The sequence below is a fragment of the Oncorhynchus gorbuscha genome, linkage group LG18, assembly GCF_021184085.1.
Source record: "Oncorhynchus gorbuscha isolate QuinsamMale2020 ecotype Even-year linkage group LG18, OgorEven_v1.0, whole genome shotgun sequence".
Taxonomy (NCBI): domain Eukaryota; kingdom Metazoa; phylum Chordata; class Actinopteri; order Salmoniformes; family Salmonidae; genus Oncorhynchus; species Oncorhynchus gorbuscha.
The window spans coordinates 3,212,076-3,238,363 of record NC_060190.1 but is presented as its reverse complement, the minus strand read 5'-3'; the positions used below and the strand labels follow the sequence as shown (position 1 = coordinate 3,238,363).

Genomic DNA, 26,288 nt, shown 5'->3' with positions numbered 1-26,288 from the left:
ACCCCTGATCATGTGTAAACAGAGATCACTTTCATTACAGCCACGTTGTATTCCTTCTCTCCTCCTCTCACCTTTTCCCTTCGCTTAATATAATAATAATATAATATATGCCATTTAGCAGACGCTTTTATCCAAAGCGACTTACAGTCATGTGTGCATAGATTCTACGTATGGGTGGTCCCGGGAATCGAACCCACTACCCTGGCGTTACAAGCGCCATGCTCTACCAACTGAGCTACAGAAGGACCACACACTTCTGGACTTCAATGCACAACACATCAGCTGTATGTGACCAGGTGAAAAAAAAAGTTTCCAAAACCTCATAGGTTTGTATTGAAGTCAAATTACTCAGAGGAGAAACGGAAACTCGCTGTTCTCCAGGCTACACCATGGTGCTACCCTACAGAATGCTGCTGAGGCTACTGTAGACCTTCATGTTTTCATCAATAATTTGGTGACGTGATTATTTTTAATATAGTTTTATCTAAAAAGGATTAAACTTTTTTACATGTTTTATTTTCATTTTTACGAAAATCACTGAGGAGGAGGGTCGACCCCTTCCTCCTCTCAGGAGCCTCCACTTCCTCCTCTCAGGAGCCTCCCCTTTCTCCTCTGAGGAAGCTCCTCTTCCTCCTCGCGGGAGCCTCCCCTTCCTCCTCTGAGGAAGCTCCTCTTCCTCCTCTCGGGAGCCTCCACTTCCTCCTCTGAGGAAGCTCCTCTTCCTCCTCTCGGGAGCCTCCACTTCCTCCTCTGAGGAGCCTCCCCTTTCTCCTCTGAGGAAGCTCCTCTTCCTTCTCTTAGGAGCCTCCCCTTCTTCCTCTGAGGAGCCTCCCCTTTCTCCTCTGAGGAGCATCCCCTTCCTCCTCTCTGGAGCCTCCCCTTCCTCCTCTGAGGAGCCTCCACTGCACCCAAAGGAAGCATTGGAGTCAACATGTGCCAGCATCCCTGTGGAAAGCTTTCGACACCTTGTAGAGTCCATGCCCCGACGAATTGAGGCTATTCTTAGGGAGAAAGGGGAGGGTCCAACTCCATATTAGGAAGGTGTTCGAAATGTTTGGTATAATCAGTGGATATATCTGCCATTTAGTAGACACTTTTATCCGAAGGGATTTGCAGTCATGTTTGCAAACACTTTACATATGGATGGTCCCAGGAATCAAACCCACTACCCTGGTTTAACAAGCACTATACTCTACCAACTGAGCTACAGGACCACAAGGAATGATCAAGGAATGACGCAGATAAACACACACAGCCTGAGTTTCAAAAATATAATTGAATCAAAGACCGTAACATTGAAACTGACATACTTCATATTAGACGTAGGCCGATTAATTAGGGCCGATTTCAAGTTTTTATAACATTTATTTTTTACACCTTTATTTAATCTTTATTTAACTAGGCAAGTCAGTTAAGAACACATTCTTATTTTCAATGACGGCCTAGGAACGGTGGTTAACTGCCTTGTCCAGGGGTAGAACGCTAGAATTTCACCTTGTCAGCTCGGGGGATCCAAACTTGCAACCTTACAGTTAACTAGTCCAACGCTCTAACCACCTGCCTCTCATTGCACTCCATGAGGAGCCTGCCTGTTACAGGAATGTAGTAGAAGCCAAGTTAAATTGCTAGCTAGCATTAAACTTCTTATAAAGAATAATCAATCAATCATAATCACTAGTTATAACTACTTGCGTTCATTGCACGCAGAGTCAGGGTAGATGCAACAGTTTGGGCAGCCTGGCTCATTGCGAACTAATTTGCCAGGACTTTAAGTAATTATGACATAACATTGAAGGTTGTGCAATGTAACAAGAATATTTAGATTTAGGGATGCCACCCTTTAGATGAAACACCGAACGGTTCCGTATTTCACTGATGCTTACTGACAAGCCCTTAACCAACAATGTAGTTAAGAAATATAAGGGTTAAGAAAATATTTCCTAAATAAAAAAAGTAACAATAAAAAAACAATAACGAGGCAAAATACAGGAAGTACAGAGTCAATGTGGAGGCTAAATACAGGAAGTACCAGTACAGAGTCAATGTGGAGGCTATATACAGGAGGTACCCGTACAGAGTCAATGTGGAGGCTAAATACAGTAGGTACCAGTACAGAGTCAATGTGGAGGCTAAATACAGGAAGTACCAGTACAGAGTCAATGTGGAGGCTATATACAGGAGGTACCAGTACAGAGTCAATGTGGAGGCTATATACAGGGGGTACCAGTACATAGTCAATGTGGAGGCTATATACAGGGGGTACCAGTACAGAGTCAATGTGGAGGCTATATACAGGAGGTACCAGTACAGAGTCAATGTGGAGGCTATATACAGGAAGTACCAGTACAGAGTCAACGTGGAGGCTGTATACAGGAAGTACCAGTACAGAGTCATTGTGGAGGCTATATACAGGAGGTACCAGTACAGAGTCAATGTGGAGGCTATATACAGGAGGTACCAGTACAGAGTTAATGTGGAGGCTATATACAGGAGGTACCAGTACAGAGTCAATGTGGAGGCTATATACAGGAGGTACCAGTACAGAGTTAATGTGGAGGCTATATACAGGAGGTACCAGTACAGAGTTAATGTGGAGGCTATATACAGGGATGTTTACATACTCTGAGATTGGAGTCATTAAAACTCGGTTTTCAACCACTCCACAAATGTCTTGTTAACAAACTATAGTTTTGGCAAGTCGGTTAGGACATCTACTTTGTGCATGACATAAGTCATTTTTCCAACAATTGTTTACAGACAGATTATTTCACTTATAATTCACTGTATCACAATTCCAGTGGGTCAGAAGTTTACATACACTATGTTGACTTTGCCTTTAAACAGCTTGGAAAATGCCAGAAATGATGTCATATTTTTTGAAGCTTCTGATAGGCTAATTGACATAATTTGAGTCAATTGGAGGTGTACCTGTGGATGTATTTCAAGGCCTACCTTCAAACTCAGTACCTCTTTGCTTGACATCATGTGGAAATCAGCCAAGACCTCAGAAAAAGAATTGTAGACCTCCACAGGTCTGGTTCATCCTTCGGAGAAATTTCCAAACGCCTGAAGATACCATGTTCATCTTTACATACAACAGTATGCAAGTATAAACACCATGGGACCACACAGCCGTCATACCGCTCAGGAAGGAGACTTGTTCTATCTCCTAGAGATTAACATACAGTGGGGCAAAAAAGTATTTAGTCGGCCACCAATTGTGCAAGTTCTCCCACTTAAAAAAATGAGAGAGGCCTGTAATTTTCATCATAGGTACACTTCAACTATGACAGACAAAATGAGAAAAAAATCCAGAAAATCACGTTGTTTATCTCAATACTTTGTTATATACCCTGTGTTGGCAATGACAGAGGTCAATTTTTTTCTGTAAGTCTTCACAAGGTTTTCACACACTGTTGCTGGTATTAAGGTATCTCCTGATGTAAATTACAGGCCTCTCTCATTTTTTTAAGTGGGAGAACTTGCACAATTGGTGGCTTGTTAGGAGCAGAGTACTTTCTTGTTAGGAGCAGAGTACCTCCTTGTTATGAGCAGAGTACCTCCTTGTTATGAGCAGAGTACTTACGTGTTAGGAGCAGAGTACTTCCTTGTTAGGAGCAGAGTACTACCTTGTTAGGAGCAGAGTACTTCCTTGTTAGGAGCAGAGTACTTCCTTGTTATGAGCAGATTACTTCCTTGTTAGGAGCAGAGTACTTCCTTGTTAGGAGCAGATTACTTCCTTTTTAGCAGCAGAGTACTTCCTTGTTAGGAGCAGAGTACTTCCTTGTTAGGAGCAGAGTACTTCCTTGTTAGGAGCAGAGTACTTCCTTGTTAGGAGCAGAGTACTTCCTTGTTAGGAGCAGAGTACTTCCTTGTTAGCAGCAGAGTACTTCCTTGTTAGGAGCAGAGTACTTCCTTGTTAGGAGCAGAGTACTTCCTTGTTAGGAGCAGATTACTTCCTTGTTAGGAGCAGAGTACTTCCTTGTTAGGAGCAGAGTACTTCCTTGTTAGGAGCAGAGTACTTCCTTGTTAGGAGCAGAGTACTTCCTTGTTAGGAGCAGAGTACTTCCTTGTTAGGAGCAGAGTACTTCCTTGTTAGGAGCAGAGTACTTCCTTGTTAGGAGCAGAGTACTTCCTTGTTAGGAGCAGAGTACTTCCTTGTTAGGAGCAGAGTTTCAGACTCTCTGAAATAATATTATTAGCAGCAATACATCAACAGCACAAAGTTAATATGTTATTATGTCCAGTAATGTGGAGCCTATAAGAAACCTGTCCCATTCTACTTGTCTATAATCTTTCTTTAGAAATAGTCATTTGTGATGACTTACTGATGCTTCTAGTGTGTCTCCTCAATGAAGAGAGCTGCGTGACCATGTGACACCATCCTTGATGTGGGGAAGAGTGTTGGACAGGCACATCCTGTTCCTGTTACGACACCTGGCCAGCTGAGTGCAGCTGGGCTCTCCTGTCAACATGAGGCTCCTGTTGCAGCCCTCAAGGGCACATTGACAGATTTTCCACCTAGTCCTCTCTGGGATTCAAACCAGGGATCTTTCAGTTACTGGCCCAACACTGTTAACCGCTAGGCTTCCTGCAGCAGGAGCCCCATGTTGACAGGAGAGCCCACCTGCATTCAGCTGGTCAGGGGCAGTGGTGCCCTGTAAGTAACAAATGTATCACTATCAGAGGGGTGTATTATGACATCAGATAGAACTACTCAGACATTCCAAATCAGGCTTCATCCATATCATGAAGGTGGATATTGATCCAACCATTTCAAAAGTAATGACCGGGCTGATGGAAACAGGATATGCCTGAACATTTTTATAAATGGCGACAGACGATATGTTAGTTCGTTTGACATGGTGGGTTGTGTCAGTAAAAAAGTTTTAGTGAGAAATGGCGATGGAAACTCCTTTATGTACAAATATTGATATAATAACCATCATGTCTTAGTTAACTTGGAGTCACGTGATGATATGTTGTGTGGTCCTCCCTCTAAAACTTGGAGAACCATGTAGTTTATTAGGCTACAGATGAAATAAGTTATGAACTTCACAGGGTTGTGAAACTACATGTGATGAGCTTGATGCTCAATTCCAATACATTTTAAGGGTCTTAATCTGGTGACATGATGACTGATGCTTGTTTGCCATTTGACAAATAAAATAAGGTTTGTAATTGCCCCCAGGAAAGTCGAAAGAGGAACTCTTCTATGAGACAATGATAAACAGCAATCTGTGGGAGAGTTGTGGTGGATATTATAAAATAAGGATCTGCTGGAGTCCAAGTCAAACCAAGATTCTTTATTTCTGAGCTCAGAGAGAATAACAGAGTTGCACAGTGCAGTGTAGACAGTCTGAATTCCTGAAGCATTGGGTGATTAGCACATATCTTTATAGTTGCCTGTTCCTGGGAGGGACTTTATTCATACAAGGACACAGGTGTAAATTGGTTTGCAACACAGGATGATAGTCCCAAAACCAGGAGATTATAATAGGACAGTTTCACAAGGTTAGTCACATACTCAGTTATGTGGACACACAAACAATTAACGTTTTCCATTACAGAGTCTGAACATTTTCATTTCATTAAATCATCAGTAGGCCAACAATGCAAATGTCAACAATGGAACAAATGCATCACATCCAAATATCACTTGATTATCTGTAGTGCTGGAGGAATGACACACCCAGATAAACACAGAGTTTAAAAAAAGGACCGTTTAAAAGAAGGAACCTGATCTTCTTTATATTCAAACTGACAGACTCCATATTCAATTCATGTTTTCTAATAAAAACAAACAAATATATGTTTGAGTATACCCTGTACCATTTAATTTCATATTTACATTTACATTTAAGTCATTTAGCAGACGCTCTTATCCAGAGCGACTTACTAAACACATTCTCCCTTACCTCACCTCGCTCATCAACTCATCCCTGACCGCTGGCTACGTCCCTTCCGTCTTCAAGAGAGCGAGAGTTGCACCCCTTCTGAAAAAACCTACACTCGATCCCTCCGATGTCAACAATTACAGACCAGTATCCCTTCTTTCTTTTCTCTCCAAAACTCTTGAACGTGCCGTCCTTGGCCAGCTCTCCCGCTATCTCTCTCTGAATGACCTTCTTGATCCAAATCAGTCAGGTTTCAAGACTAGTCATTCAACTGAGACTGCTCTCCTCTGTATCACGGAGGCGCTCCGCACTGCTAAAGCTAACTCTCTCTCCTCTGCTCTCATCCTTCTAGATCTATCGGCTGCCTTCGATACTGTGAACCATCAGATCCTCCTCTCCACCCTCTCCGAGTTGGGCATCTCCGGCGCGGCCCACGCTTGGATCCTATTCTCGCTATACACCAAGTCACTTGGCTCTGTCATAACCTCACATGGTCTCTCCTATCATTGCTATGCAGACGACACACAATTAATCTTCTCCTTTCCCCCTTCTGATGACCAGGTGGCGAATCGCATCTCTGCATGTCTGGCAGACATATCAGTGTGGATGACGGATCACCACCTCAAGCTGAACCTCGGCAAGACGGAGCTGCTCTTCCTCCCGGGGAAGGACTGCCCGTTCCATGATCTCGCCATCACGGTTGACAACTCCATTGTGTCCTCCTCCCAGAGCGCTAAGAACCTTGGCGTGATCCTGGACAACACCCTGTCGTTCTCAACCAACATCAAGGCGGTGGCCCGTTCCTGTAGGTTCATGCTCTACAACATCCGCAGAGTACGACCCTGCCTCACACAGGAAGCGGCGCAGGTCCTAATCCAGGCACTTGTCATCTCCCGTCTGGATTACTGCAACTCGCTGTTGGCTGGGCTCCCTGCCTGTGCCATTAAACCCCTTCAACTCATCCAGAACGCCGCAGCCCGTCTGGTGTTCAACCTTTCCAAGTTCTCTCACGTCACCCCGCTCCTCCGTTCTCTCCACTGGCTTCCAGTTGAAGCTCGCATCCGCTACAAGACCATGGTGCTTGCCTACGGAGCGGTGAGGGGAACGGCACCTCAGTACCTCCAGGCTCTGATCAGGCCCTACACCCAAACAAGGGCACTGCGTTCATCCACCTCTGGCCTGCTCGCCTCCCTACCACTGAGGAAGTACAGCTCCCGCTCAGCCCAGTCAAAACTGTTCGCTGCTCTGGCCCCCCAATGGTGGAACAAACTCCCTCACGACGCCAGGACAGCGGAGTCAATCACCACCTTCCGGAGACACCTGAAACCTCACCTCTTTAAGGAATACCTAGGATAGGATAAGTAATCCCTCTCACCCCCCCTTTAAGATTTAGATGCACTATTGTAAAGTGACTGTTCCACTGGATGTCATAAGGTGAATGCACCAATTTGTAAGTCGCTCTGGATAAGAGCATCTGCTAAATGACTTAAATGTAAATGTCAGTCAACAATATAATACAACAGGAGCACTGTGTATGTTCTCTGATTAATTTTAAGTTAATGTGATGTGAAATATCAACATACACGCTAAGAGAAGTAATTTCTCTCTCCTGTGTGGATTCTCTAGTGACGTTTAAGTGACTTATGAGTAATATGTTTTCCCACAGTCTGAGCTTTTCTAAGCCTTCAACCTCAGGAGGCTGAAGAAATTCGGCTTGTCACCAAAAGCACTCACAAACTTCTACAGATGCACAATCGAGAGCATCCTGGCGGGCTGTATCACCGCCTGGTACGGCAACTGCTCCGCCCTCAACCGTAAGGCTCTCCAGAGGGTAGTGAGGACTGCACAACGCATCACCGGGGGCAAACTACCTGCCCTCCAGGACACCTACACCACCCGTTGTTACAGGAAGGCCATAAAGATCATCAAGGACATCAACCACCCGAACCACTGCCTGTTCACCCCGCTATCATCCAGAAGGCGAGGTCAGTACAGGTGCATCAAAGCTGGGACCGAGAGACTGAAAAACAGCTTCTATCTCAAGGCCATCAGACTGTTAAACAGCCACCACTAACATTGAGTGGCTGCTGCCAACACACTGTCATTGACACTGACCCAACTCCAGCCATTTTAATAATGGGAATTGATGGGAAATGATGTAAATATATCACTAGCCACTTTAAACAATGCTACCTCATATAATGTTACTTACCCTACATTATTCATCTCATATGAATATGTATATACTGTACTCTACATCATCGACTGCATCCTTATGTAACACATGTATCACTAGCCACTTTAACTATGCCACTTTGTTTACTTTGTCTACACACTCATCTCATATGTATATACTGTACTCGATACCATCTACTGTATGCTGCTCTGTACCATCACTCATTCATATATCCTTATGTACATGTTCCTTATCCCCTTACACTTTGTATAAGACAGTAGTTTTGGAATTGTTAGTTAGATTACTTGTTGGTTATCACTGCATTGTCGGAACTAGAAGCACAAGCATTTCGCTACACTCGCATTTAACATCTGCTAACCATGTGTATGTGACAAATACAATTTGATTTTGATTTGATTTTGTGTGCAGTCTAATGTGTTCTTTAAGGCTTCCTAAATGGGCAAATGGTTTCCACACTGGGAGCAGTGGTAAGGCTTCTCTCCTGTGTGTATTCTCCCGTGTAGTTTCAGATCCCCCGAACGGGCAAAACACTTTCCACGGGAGCAGTGGTAAGGCTTCTCTCCCGTGTGTATTCTCTCATGTCGTTTCAGGTGTCCACTCTGGTTGAAACACTTTCCACATTGGGAGCAGTGGTAGGGCTTCTCTCATGTGTGTATTTTCTCATGTTTTTTCAGCTTCCCCGACTGAGTGAAACACTTTCCACGGGAGCAGTGGTAAGGCTTCTCTCCCGTGTGTATTCTCTCATGCTGTGTCAGCTCCCCCGACTGCTTGAAACACTTTCCACATTGGGAGCAGTGGTAAAGCTTCTCTCCTGTGTGTATTTTCTCATGTTCTTTCAGCTTCCCCGACTGAGTGAAACACTTTCCACATTGGGAGCAGTGGTAAGGCTTCTCCCCTGTGTGTTCTCTCATGTCGTTTCAGGTGTCCACTCTGGTTGAAACACTTTCCACATTGGGAGCAGTGGTAGGGCTTCTCTCCTGTGTGTATTTTCTCATGTTTTTTCAGCTTCCCCGACTGAGTGAAACACTTTCCACATTGGGAGCAGTGGTAAGGCTTCTCCCCTGTGTGTATTCTCTCATGTTCTCTCAGAGCAGTGGTAAGGCTTCTCCCCTGTGTGTATTCTCTCGTGTTGTTTCAGGTGTCCACTCTGGTTGAAACACTTTCCACATTGGGAGCAGTGGTAGGGCTTCTCTCCTGTGTGTATTATCTCATGTTGTTTCAGCATCCCCGACCAGGTGAAACACTTTCCACACTGGGAGCAGTGGTAAGGCTTCTCCCCGTGTGTATTCTCTCATGCTGTTTCAGCTCCCCCGACTGCTTGAAACACTTTCCACACTGGGAGCAGTGGTAAGGCTTCTCTCCAGGCTTCTCTCCCGTGTGTATTCTCTCATGTCGTTTCAGCATCCCCGACCAGGTGAAACACTTTCCACACTGGGAACAGTGGTAAGGCTTCTCTCCTGTGTGTATTCTCTCATGTCGTTTCAGCATCCCCGACCGGGTGAAACACTTTCCACATTGGGAGCATTGGTAAGGCTTCTCTCCTGTGTGTATTCTCTTGTGTGTTTTCAGTTGTGCTTTCTGTTTAAAACTCTTTTCACACTGGGAGCACTGGTGTCGTCTTGCTGGTTTGGACGTCCCTGGCTCTGGTTCCTCTGAGTCTGGTCTTTCTCCTGCCAAACATAGTGTTGTTTTTAAATAGAGACCGGAATGAAAGCACATGATAAAACAACCTTGCTACGAGGGTAAATCCTAAATCAGATCTCTCAATAACCTGAGGCCAGTTTTAACAATCTTAGTGTGATTTTAAAACAAATGTAGAGCTTCCTGGTAATTACTGCTATGTTTACATTACTTATTCATCCTGTTTTACAAGTCAGAACACAAAAAAAAGATGTTTCATGAGCATCACTGTTAGTCAACATGTATTCTTTGCCAAGATAATCCATCCACCTGACAGGTGAGGCATATCAAGAAGCTGATTGAACAGCTTTCTTATTACACAGGTGCACCTTGTGCTGGGGATAATAAAAGGCTACATCGAAAATGTGCAGTTTGTTCACACAACAATGCCACAGATCTCTGAGGGAGCGGGCAATTGGCATGCTGACTGCAGGAATGTCCACTGGAGCTGTTGTCGGGGAATTTAATGTACAGTACCAGTCAAAAGTTTGGACTCACCTACTCATTTAAGGGTTTTTCTGTATTTTTTACTATTTTCTACATTGTAGAATAATAAAGACATCAAAATGATTAAAAAACACATGGAATCATGTAGTAACCACAAGTGTTAAATCAAAAATATATATTTTATTCTTCAAAAGTTGCCACCCTTGCTTTCTCTCAAACAGCTTCACCTGGAATTCTTTTCCAACAGTCTTGTAGGCGTTCCCACATATGCTGAGAACTTGTAGGCCGCTTTCCCTTCACCTCTGCGATCCAACTCATCCCAAACCCTCTTGATTTGGTTGAGGTCGGGGATTGTGTAGGCCAGGTCATCTGATGCAGCACTCCATTACTCTCCTTCTTGGTCAAATACCTCTTACACAGCCTGGAGGTGTGTTGGGTCATTGTCCTGTTGAAAATCAAATGACAGTGGGACTAAGCCCAAACCAGATGGGATGGCATATAGCTGTAGAATGGTGTGGAAGCCATGCTGGTTAAGGGTGACTTGAATAAATAAATCAATGACATTGTCAACAGCAAAGCACCCGCACACCATCACATCTCCTCCTCCATGCTTCACGGTGGGAACCACACATGCGGAGATAATCTGTTGATCTACTCCTCGTCTCACAAAGACATGACGCTCGGATCCAAAAATCTCAAATTTGGACTCATCAGACCAGAGGACAGATATCCACCGGTCTAATGTCCATTGCTCGTGTTTCTTGGCCCAAGCAAGTCTCTTCTTCTTATTGGTGTCCTTTAGTAGTGGTTTCCTTGCAGCAATTGGACCATGAAGGCCTGATTCACGCAGTCTCCTCTGAACCGATGATGTTGAGATGTGTCTGTTACTTGAACTTTGAAGCATTTATTTGGGCTGCAATTTCTAAGGCTGGTAACTCTAATGAACTTATGCATCAGAAGTAACTCTGGAACTTCCATTCTTGTGGTGGTCCTTAAAGTAATGGACTGTTGTTTCTCTTTGCTTATTTGAGCTGCTCTTGACATAATATGGACTTTGTCTTTTACCCAATAGGGCTATCTTCTGTATACCACCCCTACCTTGTCACAACAAAACTGATTGGCTCAAACACATTAAAACCTGTTATGGCTAGGGATTCCGCTAGCGGAACATTTCAACAAAATCCGGTGAAATTGCAGAGTGCAAAATATATATATATATTTTTTTGAAATATTTAAATTTCATGCATTCACAAGTGCAATGCCACAAATTAAAGCTTAAGACTCCATAATGTTTCATCATTAGATGCTACAGTCCTCCTTTAAGACTCCATAATGTTTCATCATTAGATGCTACAGTCCTCCTTTAAGACTCCATAATGTTTCATCATTAGATGCTACAGTCCTCCTTTAAGACATCCTGTTTAGAATGTGTCTGGAAGCGCTACTCTATCTATTCTACTCTCATCCTTTCGGTTTTAATAATATTTTATAATAATAATGTTATAATAGGTAATAACTAAGTTTAATAACTAGGGTTAATACCTGCCTGGCGCACCAACAAAATATTTATTTAGCCCTCTCTAACAATGCCGCTACAGAATTAGCATAGTAGGCCATGTAACTTAACCTGTAGTGACACCCAGCCCGTGAACGGGACCGTTACCATCATCTGACACTAATTAGCATAACGCAACGGACATAAATCTTCCTAGAAAATATTCCTATTCATGAAAATCACAAGTGAAATATATTGGAACATAGCCTAGCCTTTTGTTAATCACCCTGTCATCTCAGATTTTCAAAATATGCTTTACAGCCAACGCTAGACAAGCGTCTGTGTAAGTTTATCATAGCCTAGCATAGCATTATGCCTTGCTAGCAGCAGGCAAACTTGTCACGGAAATCAGAAAAGCAATCAAATTAAATCGTTTACCTTTGAACTTCGGATGTTTTCACTCACGAGACTCCCAGGTAGACAGCCAAAGTTCATTTTTTCCCAAAATATTATTTTTGTAGGCGAAATAGCTCTGTTCTTCACGTTTGGCTGAGAAATCGCCCGGAAATTGCAGTCACAACTCCGAAAAATATTCCAAATTAGCTCCATAATATCGACAAAAACATGGCAAACGTTGTTTAGAATCAATCCTCAAGGTGTTTTTCTAATATCTATTTGATAATATATCCGTCGGGACAATTCCTTTTTCTCAAGGACCGATTGGAGTAATGGCTACCTCTGCACTTTACGTGAGAATCTCTCTCGGAGCCACCATGTGACCACTTACGCAATGTGCCCCCATACGGCTATTCTTCAATAGAAATGCGTAAAACTACGTCACAATGCTGTAGACACCTTGGGGAATACGTAGAAAGCATAAGCTTGTTGATGGTACATTCAAAGCCATATAGGGAGTCATTGGAACGCAGCGCTTTCAAAACCTGGGGCACTTCCGGATTGGATTTTTCTCAGGCTTTCGCCTGCAACATCAGTTCTGTTATACTCACAGACAATATCTTTACAGTTTTGGAAACGTTAGAGTGTTTTCTATCCAAAGCTGTCAATTATATGCATATTCTAGTATCTTTTACTGACAAAATATCCCGTTTAAAACGGGGACGTTTTTTTCAAAAAATGAAAATAGTGCCCCCTAACACCAAGAGGTTTTAAGGTAATCAGAAATATTTAGGACTAACTTATTCCTTGACACCCATTCTGATACTAACTGCAGCTCTATGTTAAGTGTTGAAGTCATTTCAGTCGATGTAGTAGCTGACAAGTACAGTGTTGAGTCAACGCATACATAGACTCACTGGCTTTACTCAAATGTCATTGGCATGTTGTTGGTAAAGATTTTAAAAAGTAGGTACCAAACAGCTGCCCCGGGGAATTCCTGATTCAAACTTGATTTTGTTGTACAGGCTTCCATTAAAGAACACTCTGTGTTCTGTTAGACAGGTAGCTCTGGGGCGGCAGGTAGCCTAGTGGTTAGAGCGGTAAGCCAGTAACCGAAAGATTGCTGGATCGAAACCCTGAGCTGACAAGGTAAAAAACTGTCGTTCTGCCCCTGAACAAGGCAGTCCTAGGCCATCATTGAAAAAAAGAATTTGTTTATAACAGACTTGCCTAGTTAAATAAAGGTTACATTTTAAAAGAAAAACTCTTTATCCACAATATAGCAGGGGGTGTAAAGCCATTTTTATCATCAATGTCTCTCAGCCAATCAGTCATTTGTAAGTGCTGTGCTTGTTGAATGAACTTCCCTATAAGCTGAAAGTCTATATTTGTTTACTGTAAAATAGCATTGTATCAGGTCAAATATTTTTTTTCCAAAATTGTAAGGGTCGGTAACAGGCTGATTGATCAGCTATTTAAGCCAGTAAAGGGAGCTTTACTATTCTTGAGTAGTGGAATGACTTTAGCTTCCCTCCAGGCCTGAGGGCACACACTTTCTAGTAGGCTTAAATTAAAGACAAGGCAAATAGAATGGCAATATCGGCCGCTATTAATCCTCAATTTTCCATCCACGCTGTCAGACACCAGTGACTTGTCATTGTTGATTTTATTCGCGCAAAATTTCATTGAAGATGCTCCAAAGATTTTTACTTTCTTCATGTCATTTATCTTTGTTTCATAGTGTAGTTAGTGTTTATATTCAGTTTAGTCAAATGATTTCTCAATTTGCAATGCGTTTGCCAATCAGTTATTCAGCCAGACCTATATGCCATCTCTTTTGCCTCCCTCTTCATAATACCATTGATTAATTCCTCATCAATCCACGTGGATTTAACAGTTTTTACAGTCATTTTCTTAATGGGTGCTGCTTATTAGTAACTGGGATAAGCAGCTTCAAATGTGTCATGGGCAGTGTCTGGTTGCTCATCATTACACACCACGGACCAACAAATATTATTTACATCAATAACATAGGAATCACTACAAAAAATTGTATGACCTCTTATACACAATATTAGTCCCAGCCTTTGGAACGGTGGTTTTCCTAAACATGGCTCCTATATTGTGATCACTACATCTGATGGATCTGGATACTGCTTTAAAACCCATTTATGCAGCATTAGTAAAGATATGATCAAACCATGTTGATGATTTCATTCCTCTACTTTTTGTCACTACCCTGGTAGGTTGATTGATAACCTGAACAAGGTTGCCGGCACTGGTTACAGTTTGAAGCTTTTGCTTGAGTGGGCAGCCTGATCACAGCTTTTCTTCAGTACTAGTTAATTAATGACCAAAGTCTTGAGTTTAGTTTGCCTGTTCTACAGTCTTTTAAAGATAGCCGCGTTGACTGGGACAGGCAATGTAACATCCATAATGTTTTTAGGAAATGTTTTTGTAAAACAAGCACCTTACATCAGATCATCTTGAAACTTTCCCTCTAAAGGTAACTTTCATCAAGGTTTTATATGGTCAATTGGTTTCTCTCTTTTCATTGGCAGAATCCTTTTTCAGTGTTATGATATTCATAACATCCATATACACCAGTCTATCTTCCTGTCAACTAACAGAACTGGTAACAGATACCGGTGGGCAGATCTATTGTATTTGTTCAAACTAAACTACAGCACTTACTTTGATGTGTCAAATCTGATCCTTTCTTCTCTTCTCCTCTTCTCACAGTTCCACTCAGACCCGTTGTTTTCCTGCAGTCCACCAGCAGCACAGACAACCTCTTCATACCCAGCAGTAAGGTGCTACCGGGAGAGGCACGATACAGGGACTCCGGGAGGGAGGAAGGGCTAGTGTTGTCCTGGTAACCATAAAGAGGGGACACAGACACATATCATTATGGATGCTGATGTCACTGTTGTCATAAAGTGATTTACAGACACCCAGCCCAGACCCAGAGAGAGAAAGCTGTATGCTAGACCAGACCAAGCTGTACCATCTTGTGTTCTGATCTGGAGAGACTCTTCTCTGTCTCGTCAGCATCAGGATGTTGTTGAAGCTCCCCAGAGGATCCACCATAGTCATGTCTCTCTCCTGTGTTAATGAGAACATCAAAATGAATAGTAAACTTATAACCGTCTCATAAAATCATAGGGTCTTACAAGAGGCATGAATATGTCCCTTTGATATTTTAAGTAGAGATTATGCTTCAATATTGAATTTTAAAAGCCTGTTATACTAGATGAGGGGAACTTTACTGTAGACCACATGGAGAATTCAATACATCGAATTTAAAAGTCCCTCAAATATATGAACCAATGGCAGATCGACCCTTTAACAATTCCTACAGTACTGAACAACATATTCAAGTGTAGAACTTCAGTAGAATAACACTTTAAAACCACACATTAGTTCTACAACGGCATAGTTTGTGTCCCTGTTAAAGACAGTACTCACTGGTGTTAATCTGATATTCTGTCTCTTCCTCTTTCACTCCAAAAACATCTTCCTCCTTCACCTTTATTGAGATAGCATCCTTTTCCTCTCTAAACGGTTCTCTCTTCTATCACTATAACAGTCTCCTCTTCCTCCTTTTTCATTCTGAAATGTTCTTCCACTATAACAGCATCTTCTTCCTTCACTATAACAGCCTCCTCTTCCTCCTTTTTCATTCTAAAATGTTCTTTCTCTTCTTTCACTGTAACCTCATCCTCTTCTTCAATGTTCATTGCCAGAGCTTCTTTCTCCAAACAGCAGACCTCCTCTTCTATAGCAGGGATGAGTAGTTTAATGAACTCATGGTCAGGGATGTTAGCTAGCATTAGCGACTAGCCTAGTGCTAGGCTCAGCATCAATCTTTAACAAGTTTGCAAATTAGGTTACAGTTAACCAGTTAATACGTCAACAGAACTGTGTTTAAAACACTGAGATTAGATAATGTACATTAACATGGCCTAAAACGTCAATCTTTCAGTTGTATGTTGTCTAGCAAGCTACCGAGGTGGTTGAAAGAGTATCCGTGTTGTTGTTCCTGAAGAAGCGTCCGTCCCGTCCATTATACGTCACGAAAGAAGCATCACCTGAAAGACGCTCATCGCCATCTGCTGGCTGGAGAGGGTAACGCAGTTTGGAAACAATAGTGACAACACTTTCTGTATTGGAAAGAACGTCATAATTATTTAACAATAAGCTGATATATTTTCTCTTACGTCTTACAACGAATACTTTCCGGTACACAGACGTAGAAGCTCAATATGAATATGATTAATAAATACTTATATGAATAGTTAGTGTGTTTATAGACATTTACTCTGTTAATTTTTCACAATTGTTTTTATCTACATGTGACCATACTATTCCCTTAAAGCCACGCTCTATAAGATACAAATCATCCTGTAAACAACAGAACAAACGCATCACATGCAAATAGCACTTGATTATCTGTAGTGCTTTACACTGGGTAGACAAAACATTAAGAACAGCTGCTACTTCCATGACTTAGAAAGACTAGGTGAATCCAGGCTAAAGGTATGATCCCTTACTGATGTCACTAGTTAAATCCACTTCAATCTGTGTAGATGAAGGGGGGGAGACAGGTTAAATAAGGATTTTTAAGCCTTGAGACATGAGACATGGATTGTGCATGTGTGCCATTTAGAGAGTTAATGGGGAAGACAAAATATTTAAGTTACTTTGCACGGGGTATGGTAGTAGGTGCCAGGCACACCAGTTTATGTCAAGAACTGCAACGCTGCTGGGTTTTTCAGCTCAACAGTTTCCCATGTGTACCAAGAGTGGTCCACCACCCAAACAGTGGTGGTTTGTGCCGTTTAAGATGAGGCAGGACGATGTGTTTTTTCATGAGCATGGCCTTAATTCTATTACAGCATATTGGACGACTGTCATTCATATGTCCCTCACCCTGTTCAATGTAACAGCAATAGGTTTAGGCTACTACATGATACTCTAATTGTCCCTATACCCATTATGAGGTAGCAACCTAGCCTATGAATGAAAGTTTAGAATGTAGGTTCACACAAGTCGAGAGAACATTTTGCGATGACAGACAGTGACACATTCAATACTGCCTTGCACACTCTCGCCTGCATCTAGCTGAAATAGAGATATCACTGGACAAATTCAGGTATGTTTATCCCCGTTTTGTTCCATTTCAACGTTTGTCAACAGAATCGGCGGAATGAATACACCCCTGATCATGCATAAACACAGTTCACTTTCATTACAGACACGTTGTATTCCTTCTTGCATCTATGTGTTCTCCTCTTATAACCTTCTCCCTTTGTTTCTGTACTTCAATGCACAACACATCAGCTGTATGTCACCAGGAGAAAAAACCTTTCCAAGCCAAACCATTTCATAACTGCTACACACAGCTTACATTGTTGTCACCATATTAGCTAAATTAACATCATAGTCAACAGAGCTAATAGAACTAACTCGTTAGTAAACCTGCTACAATCATGCAGTAACGTTACAGTGTACAGTCAGTACGCAGTTTAGCACTTACCTTGGCGGGTCCCAGTGGCAATAAATTAGTAAAACCAAAAGCTTGCCTTGACTTGGAAGAGTTCCAGTGTTGTGTTGGATAGTCATAGCCAGCTAGCTAACATAGCATTGCTCTGTTTGAGCCAAGTGTTTGAGTAGACTAAACTAGATAGCTGCATTTGCTAGCTAAGTAAGTGAAACTGAAAGTGGAAAATAAATGACGAAATATCTCTCTCGCTTCTCCTTCATTTTGGAATAAAATAATTTGTTCAAAACTGTTCAACTATTGTATTTTTCTCTCTTTTAGTCAACTACTCACCACATGTTATGCACTGTAGTGCTAGCTAGCTGTAGCTTATGCTTTCAGTACTATATTCATTCTCTGATCCTTTCATTGGTTGGACATCATGTCAGTTCATGCTGCAAGAGCTCTGATGGGTTGGAGGATGTCCTCCGGAAGTTTTCATAATAACTGTGTAAGTCTATGGAAGCCTTGAGAACCATAATCCTCCTAGGTTTTGTATTGTGGTCAATATACCCATAGGAGGATGCAAAATAGTATGTTTTAATAAATTATTTGGTGACGTGATTATATTTAGTATAGTTTTATCTAAAAAGGACCACTTTTAAATATTTTACCATTTTTATTTTTCTGAAAATAACTGAGGACGATGGTTCTCCCCTTCCTCCTCTGAGGAGACCCCACTGCACCCAAAGGACACCCAGCCAACTTGGCACAATTGTGGGAAGCATTGGAGTCAACATGGGCCAGCATCTCTGTGGAATGCTTTCGACACCTTGTGGAGTCCATGCCCCGACGAATTGAGGCTATTCTGAGGGGAAAAGGGGAGGGTCCAACTCCATATTAGGAAGGTGTTCGAAATGTTTGGTATAATCAGTGGATATATCTGCCATTTAGCAGACACTTTTATCCAAAGGGATTTGCAGTCATGTGTGCAAACACTTTACATATGGATGGTCCCAGGAATCAAACCCACTACCCTGGTTTAACAAGCACTATAGTCCACCAACTGAGCTACAGGACCACAAGGAATGATCAAGGAATGACGCAGATAAACACACACAGCCTGAGTTTGAAAAACATAATTGAATCAAAGACCGTAACATTGAAACTGACATAATCCATATTAGATGTATTCCGATTCATCTGAATGGCCGATTAATTAGGGCCGATCTCGGGTTTGTTAGTTTTGGGCGGCGATTTTGCAGATTTTTTTTTACACCTTTATTGAATCTTTATTTAACTCGGCAAGTCAGTTAAGAACGCATTCTTATTTTCAATGACAGCCTTGGAACGGTGGGTTAACTGCCTTGTCCAGGGGCAGAATGCTAGATTTTCACCTTGTCAGCTCGGGGGATTCTGCCTTGCAACCTTACAGTTAACTTGACCAACGCTCTAACCACCTGCCTCTCATTGCACTCCATGAGGAGCCTGCCTGTTACGCGAATGCAGTAGAAGCCAAGTTAACACCATCCAGTCCATTCAGCTCCATTCAACCCCTCCCATCTGTCTATTAACACCATCCAGTCCCTTCAGCTCCATTCAACCCCTCCCATCTGTCTCTTAACATCCATATGGGATTTATATTTGCAATATATATTTTAACTGTGATGCTTCACAAAAGTACTAAACTTTTCAATTCTCATAGTTTCTACAGATTGTAAATTAAAGATAAACATTTTTGTTAAAATAATTATAATATTATTGATTGATTGAATAGGACTTTTCAAATCACCCAGTATTGCCATCTGCAGCGTTAGTTCTGGGTAAATGTTGCAATTCTTCAGCGATTCCTGGACATGTGACCAAAAACGAGCTACATATGGACAGTACCAAAATAAATGATCTAATGACTGCCTTCTCGCAGCAAAATCTGCAGAGCTGGGAAGATTGTATCCCCATATATAACATTATATTGGTTGCAAGAATTTTGTATAATAATTGAAGCTTTGAATCCGGCGTCATTTTGCGTGTCAATTCATAAACCATGTGCCATGGAATCAGTACAATGAAAATCTCTTGCCAACTATTTTGAAATGTATTTGTCACAGCTGTCAGTTGTTTGGTCCTTAAATGGAACTGGTAAACATTTCTATTTATCACAATTTGGTCCTTAATGCAGGGCCTTGTTCCTGTTCTACAGTCTAGTAAAGAGAGGGGGGTTGACTGGGACAGGCAATGTAACATCCATGTTTTTAGGAAAAGGTTTTTGTAAAACATGCACCTTACATCAGATCATCTTGAAACTTTCTCTCTAAAGCGAACTTTCATCAAGGTTTTATATGGTCGATTGGTTTCTCTCTAAAACAACGTACATCAAGGTTTTACATGTCAACTAACAGAACTGTCTACTGTGGTGGAAATGTACCAGTCTATCTTCCTGTCAACAAACAGAACTCTGCTGGTTGTCCTGGTAACAGATACCAGTCTATCTTCCTGTCAACAAACAGAACTCTGCTGGTTGTCCTGGTAACAGATACCAGTCTATCTTCCTGTCAACAAACAGAACTCTGCTGGTTGTCCTGGTAACAGATACCAGTCTATCTTCCTGTCAACAAACAGAACTCTGCTGGTTGTCCTGGTAACAGATTCCAATGGACAGATCTATTTGTTCAAACTAAATTACAGCACTTACTTTGACATGTCAAATCTGATCCTTTCTTCTCTTCTCCACCTCCCACAGTTCCACTCAGCCCCGTTGTTTTCCTGCAGTCCACCAGCAGCACAGACAACCTCTTCATACCCAGCAGTAAGGTGCTACCAGGAGAGGCACAACACGGGGACTCCGGGAGGGAGGAAGGGCTAGCGTTGTCCTGGTAACCATAAAGAGGGGACACAGACACATATCATTATGGATGCTGATGTCACTGTTGACATAAAGTGCTTTACAGAAACCCAGCCCCCGATAGAGCAAGCTGTATGCTAGACCAGACCAAGCTGTACCTTCTGGTGTTCTGATCTGGAGAGACTCTTCTCTTCCTCGTCAGCATCAGGATGTTGTTGAGGCTCCCCAGAGGACCCACCATAGTCATGTCTGTCTCCTGTGTGAATGAGAACATCAAACAGATGGTAAACTGATGACCATCTATTGCAATTATAGAGTCTTACAAGAGGCATGCATATGTCTAAAATGGCCACTTTCATCATGATTTCACACACACTCTGTGAGTACACACACACACACTCTGTGAGTACACACACACACACACTAAATACACAACCACACTCTGTGAGTACACACACACACACACTCTGTGAGTACACACACACACACACACACACACACACACACACACACACACACACACACACACACACACACACACACACACACACACCACACACACACACTAAACACACAACCACACACTAAATACACAACCACACTCACACACACACACACACACAACCACACTCTGTGAGTACACACACACACCCCTGGACGTGTGGTCCTTCTGTAGCTCAGTTGGTAGAGCATGGCGCTTGTAACGCCAGGGTAGTGGGTTCGATCCCCGGGATCACCCATACGTAGAATGTATGCACACATGACTGTAAGTCGCTTTGGATAAAAGCGTCTGCTAAATGGCATATATTATTATTATTATTATTATTTATTATTATTTCCTAAAATAGTGTTTGTGACGTAAATGTAAAAGGGTCGTTCCACGAAATGGGTGGCTTTTGCGTCCCTTTGATATTTTAAGTAGAGATTATGCTTCAATATTGAATTTTAAAAGCCTGTTATATTAGATGAGGGGAACTTTAATATAGACCACATGGAGAATTCAATACATCGAATTGAAAAGTCCCAAAAATATATGAACCAATGGCAGATTGACCCTTTAACAATTCCTACAGTACTGAACAACATATTCAAGTGTAGAACTTCAGTAGAATAACACTTTAAAACCGCACATTAGTTCAACAACGGCATAGTTTGTGTCCCTGTTAAAGACAGTACTCACTGGTGTTAATCGGATCTTCTGTCTCCTCCTTTTTCACTCTCAAAACGTCTTCCTCCTTCACCTTTATTGAGATAGCATCATCTTCCTCTCTAAACGGTTCTTTCTCTTCTTTCACTATAACAGCCTCCTCTTCCTCCTTTTTCATTCTGAAAGATTCTTTCTCCATACAGCAGACATCCTCTTCATTAGCAAGGGAGGAGTAGTTTAGTGAGCTCATGGTCAGGGATGTTAGCTAGCTAGCTAGCATTAGTGTCTAGCCTAGTGCTAGGCACAGTATCAATCTTTAACACGTTTGCAAATTGAACCAGTTGATACGTCAAACGAAACTTGTTTAAAACACTGAGGTTAGCTAATGTACATTAAAACAGCAGACCTCCTCTTCATTAGCAGGGGATGAGTAGTTTAGTGAGCTCATGGTCAGGGATGTTAGCTAGCTAGTTAGCATTAGCGAATAGCCTAGTGCTAGGCTCAGCATAAATCGTTGCAAATTAGGTTACAGTTAACCAGTTAATACGTCAACAGAACTGTGTTTTATACACTGCGATTAGCTAATGTACATTAACATGGCCTAAAACGTCAATCTTTCAGTTTTACCTTGTCTAGCAAGCTACCCAGGTGGTTGAAATAGTATCCGTGTTGTTGTTCCTGAAGAATCGTCCGTCCAGTCCATTATACGTCACGCAAGAAGAGACAACTGAAAGACGCTCATCGCCATCTGCTGGCTGGAGTGGGTAACGCAGTTTGGAAACAATAGTGACAACACTTTTTGATAATATAATATAATATATGACATTTAGCAGACGCTTTTATCCAAAGCGACTTACAGTCATGTGTGCATACATTCTACGTATGGGTGGTCCCGGGGATCGAACCCACTACCCTGGCGTTACAAGCGCCATGCTCTACCAACTGAGCTACAGAAGGACCATGTATTGGGAAGAACGTCATAATTATTTAATAATAAGCTGATACATTTTCTCTTCCAAATAATACGTTCCTGTACACAGACGTAGAAGCTCAATATGAATATGTAGATGACTAATAAATACTTATATGAATAGGTAGTGTGTTGATATACATTTTCTCTGTTAATTTTTCACATTCTTTTTTATCTACATGTGACCATACTATTCCCTTAAAGCCACGCTCTATAAGTTACAAATCATCCTGTAAACAACAGAACAAACGCATCACATGCAAATAGCACTTGATTATCTGTAGTGCTTTACACTGGGTAGACAAAACATTAAGAACACCTGCTCTTTCCATGACTTAGAAAGACTAGGTGAATCCAGGCTAAAGCTATGACCCCTTACTGATGTCACCAATTAAATCCACTTCAATCTGTGTAGATGAAGGGGGGAGACAGGTTAAATAAGGATTTTTAAGCCTTGAGACATGAGACATGGATTGTGCATGTGTGCCATTTAGAGAGTTAATGGGGAAGACAAAATATTTAAGTGACTTTGCACGGGGTATGGTAGTAGGTGCCAGGTGCACCGGTTTGTGTCAAGAACTGCAACGCTGCTGGGTTTTTCAGCTCAACAGTTTCCCATGTGTACCAAGAGTGGTCCACCACCCAAACAGTGGTGGTCAGTGCCGTTTAAGATGAGGCAGGACGATTTGTTTTTCCATGAGCATGGCCTTAATTCTATTACAGCATATTGGACGACTGTCATTCATATGTCCCTCACCCTGTTCAATGTAACAGCAATAGGTTTAGGCTACTACATGATACTCTAATTGTCCCTATACCCATCATGAGGTAGCAACCTAGCCTATGAATGAAAGTTTAGAATATAGGTTCACACAGGTCGAGAGAAAATTTTGCGATGACAGACAGTGACACATATACAGGGGGTACCAGTACAGAGTTAATGTGGAGGCTATATACAGGAGGTACCAGTACAGAGTCAATGTGGAGGCTATATACAGGAGGTACCAGTACAGAGTTAATGTGGAGGCTATATACAGGAGGTACCAGTACAGAGTTAATGTGGAGGCTATATACAGGAGGTACCAGTACAGAGTCAATGTGGAGGCTATATACAGGAGGTACCAGTACAGAGTTAATGTGGAGGCTATATACAGGAGGTACCAGTACAGAGTTAATGTGGAGGCTATATACAGGAGGTACCAGTACAGAGTCAATGTGGAGGCTATACAAGGGATGTTTACATTCACTTAGGTTGAAGTCATTAAAACTCAGTTTTCAACCACTCCACAAATGTCTTGTTCACAAACTATAGTTTTGGCAAGTCGGTTAGGACATCTACTTTGTGCATGACAAAAGTCATTTTTCCAACAATTGTTTACAGACAGATTATTTCACTTATAATTTACTGTATCACAATTCCAGTGGGTCAGAAGTTTACATACACTATGTTGACTTTGCCTTTAAACAGCTTGGAAAATGCCAGAAAATGATGTCATGTTTTTCAAAGCTTCTGATAGGCTAATTGATATAATTTGAGTCAATTGGAGGTGTACCTGTGGATGTATTTCAAGGCCTACCTTCACACTCAGTGCCTCTTTGCTTGACATCATGTGAAAATCAAAAGAAATCACCCGAGACCACAGAAAAATTATTGTAGACCTCCACAGGTCTGGTTCATCCTTTGGAGAAATTTCCAAACGCCTGAAGATACCATGTTCATCTTTACATACAACAGTATGCAAGTATAAACACCATGGGACCACACAGCCGTCATACCGCTCAGGAAGGAGACTTGTTCTGTCTCCTAGAGATTAACATACAGTGGGGCAAAAAAGTATTTAGTCAGCCACCAATTGTTCTCCCACTTAAAAAGATGAGAGAGGCCTGTAATTTTCATCATAGGTACACTTAATTTATGACAGACAAAATGAGAAGAAGAAATACAGAAAATCACATTGTAGGATTTTTAATGAATTTATTTGCAAATTACAAATTGCTTCAACAAAGTACGGAGTAAAGGGTCTGAATACTTATGTAAATGTTATTTTTCAGTTTTTAATTATAAAATACATTTGCAAACATTTCTAAAACCCTGTCTTTGCTTTGTCATTATGGGGTGTTGTGTGTAGATTGATGAGGAAAACATCCCAATTTAATCCATTTTAGATTAAGACGAACATAACAAAATGTGGAACAAGTCAAGAGGTCAGAATACCTCCCGAATGTGTTGTATGTAGAGCAGAATATCAGGAACAGGCTGGATGTGAGAAGGAGGGTGGCATCTCACTGCCATTCAGCATTCAGGAAGTCAACTGAAAATGCCAATTCCCTTCTATGGTTTTCAATTATGAAGAGCTGGAATTGGAATTTGATTTACTTCCTGAATTGACTGGAATTGAATTGGAATTAACTCCAAACCTGTTTTACTACAAAGCTGTCAGCTTCATCATTCAGTCAATCGATGTAATAATGCATAACGCTCACAGATGTGCTTGTTTTCATTCAGAGAACATTTTTTAGTTGAATAACAAGAATAGAATAAAAACATTTTATTATGCACCTGAATAACTTGGACATGGATTACCTGGTTGATTCTCTGCTCAACAACACTGACTGTGAATCAATCTGGTTGATTTTCTGCTCAACAACACTGACTGTGAATCAATCTGGTTGATTCTGCTCAACAACACTGACTGTGAATCAATCTGGTTGATTCTCTGCCCAACAACACTGACTGTGAATCAATCTGGTTGATTCTGCTCAACAACACTGACTGTGAATCAATCTGGTTGATTCTCTGCTCAACAACACTGACTGTGAATCAATCTGGTTGATTCTCTGCTCAACAACACTGACTGTGAATCAATCTGGTTGATTCTCTGCTCAACAACACTGACTGTGAATCAATCTGGTTGATTCTCTGCTCAACAACACTGACTGTGAATCAATCTGGTTGATTCTCTGCTCAAAAACACTGACTGTGAATCAATCTGGTTGATTCTCTGCACAACAACACTGACTGTGAATCCATCTGGCTGATTCTCTGCTCAACAACACTGATTGTGAATCAATCTGGTACATTGATTGTGAATCAATCTGGTTGATTCTCTGCTGAACAACACTGACTGTGAATTAATCTGGTTGATTCTCTGGTTGATTCTTCATCACCGTCCCTGGAGTCTCTTCACTGTCTGATCTTCATTCCTACAGCCTTCATCACCGTCCCTGGAGTCTCTTCACTGTCTGATCTTCATTCCTACAGCCTTCATCACCATCCCTGGAGTCTCTTCACCGGGTAAGTATAGATAGTATAAGAAACCTCTCCCATTCTACTTGTCTATTATCTTTGTTTAGAAATAGTCATTTGTGTGACCTAATGATTTTCCCTACAATTCATTTTAAGGATTTAGAAATATAGAAATGGTAGAACGAGGAATGTTAGAGTCTGGAATATAAATAAATACAATTTGTTTAAAATGTATATGTTGGTGTATCTAGACATTATGGACCGTATATGAATATAAAAGGTGTGTACTGCAGTAGTTATATAGGATGAGCCTTGACTAGAATACAGGGCAGGGTACTGGGCGGAGGCTGGCTAGAAGTGACTATTTGAACATTCATATTGGACAGCCTTACCTATAGAGTACCACCACCACCCATCAGCCCATTCTCTTCTTGATGTCAAAGCTGCAGTGTATTGTTGCTATAGGAGTTTATGATTAATAATCCTAT

The 26,288-nt window shown here is 41.6% G+C and overlaps 1 pseudogene; it reads right to left on the bottom strand.

Moving 5' to 3' along the window:
• Positions 1-8,370: 8,370 nt before the first annotated feature.
• Positions 8,371-26,288, bottom strand: part of LOC124003150 — a 69,829-nt pseudogene continuing 51,911 nt past the window's right edge.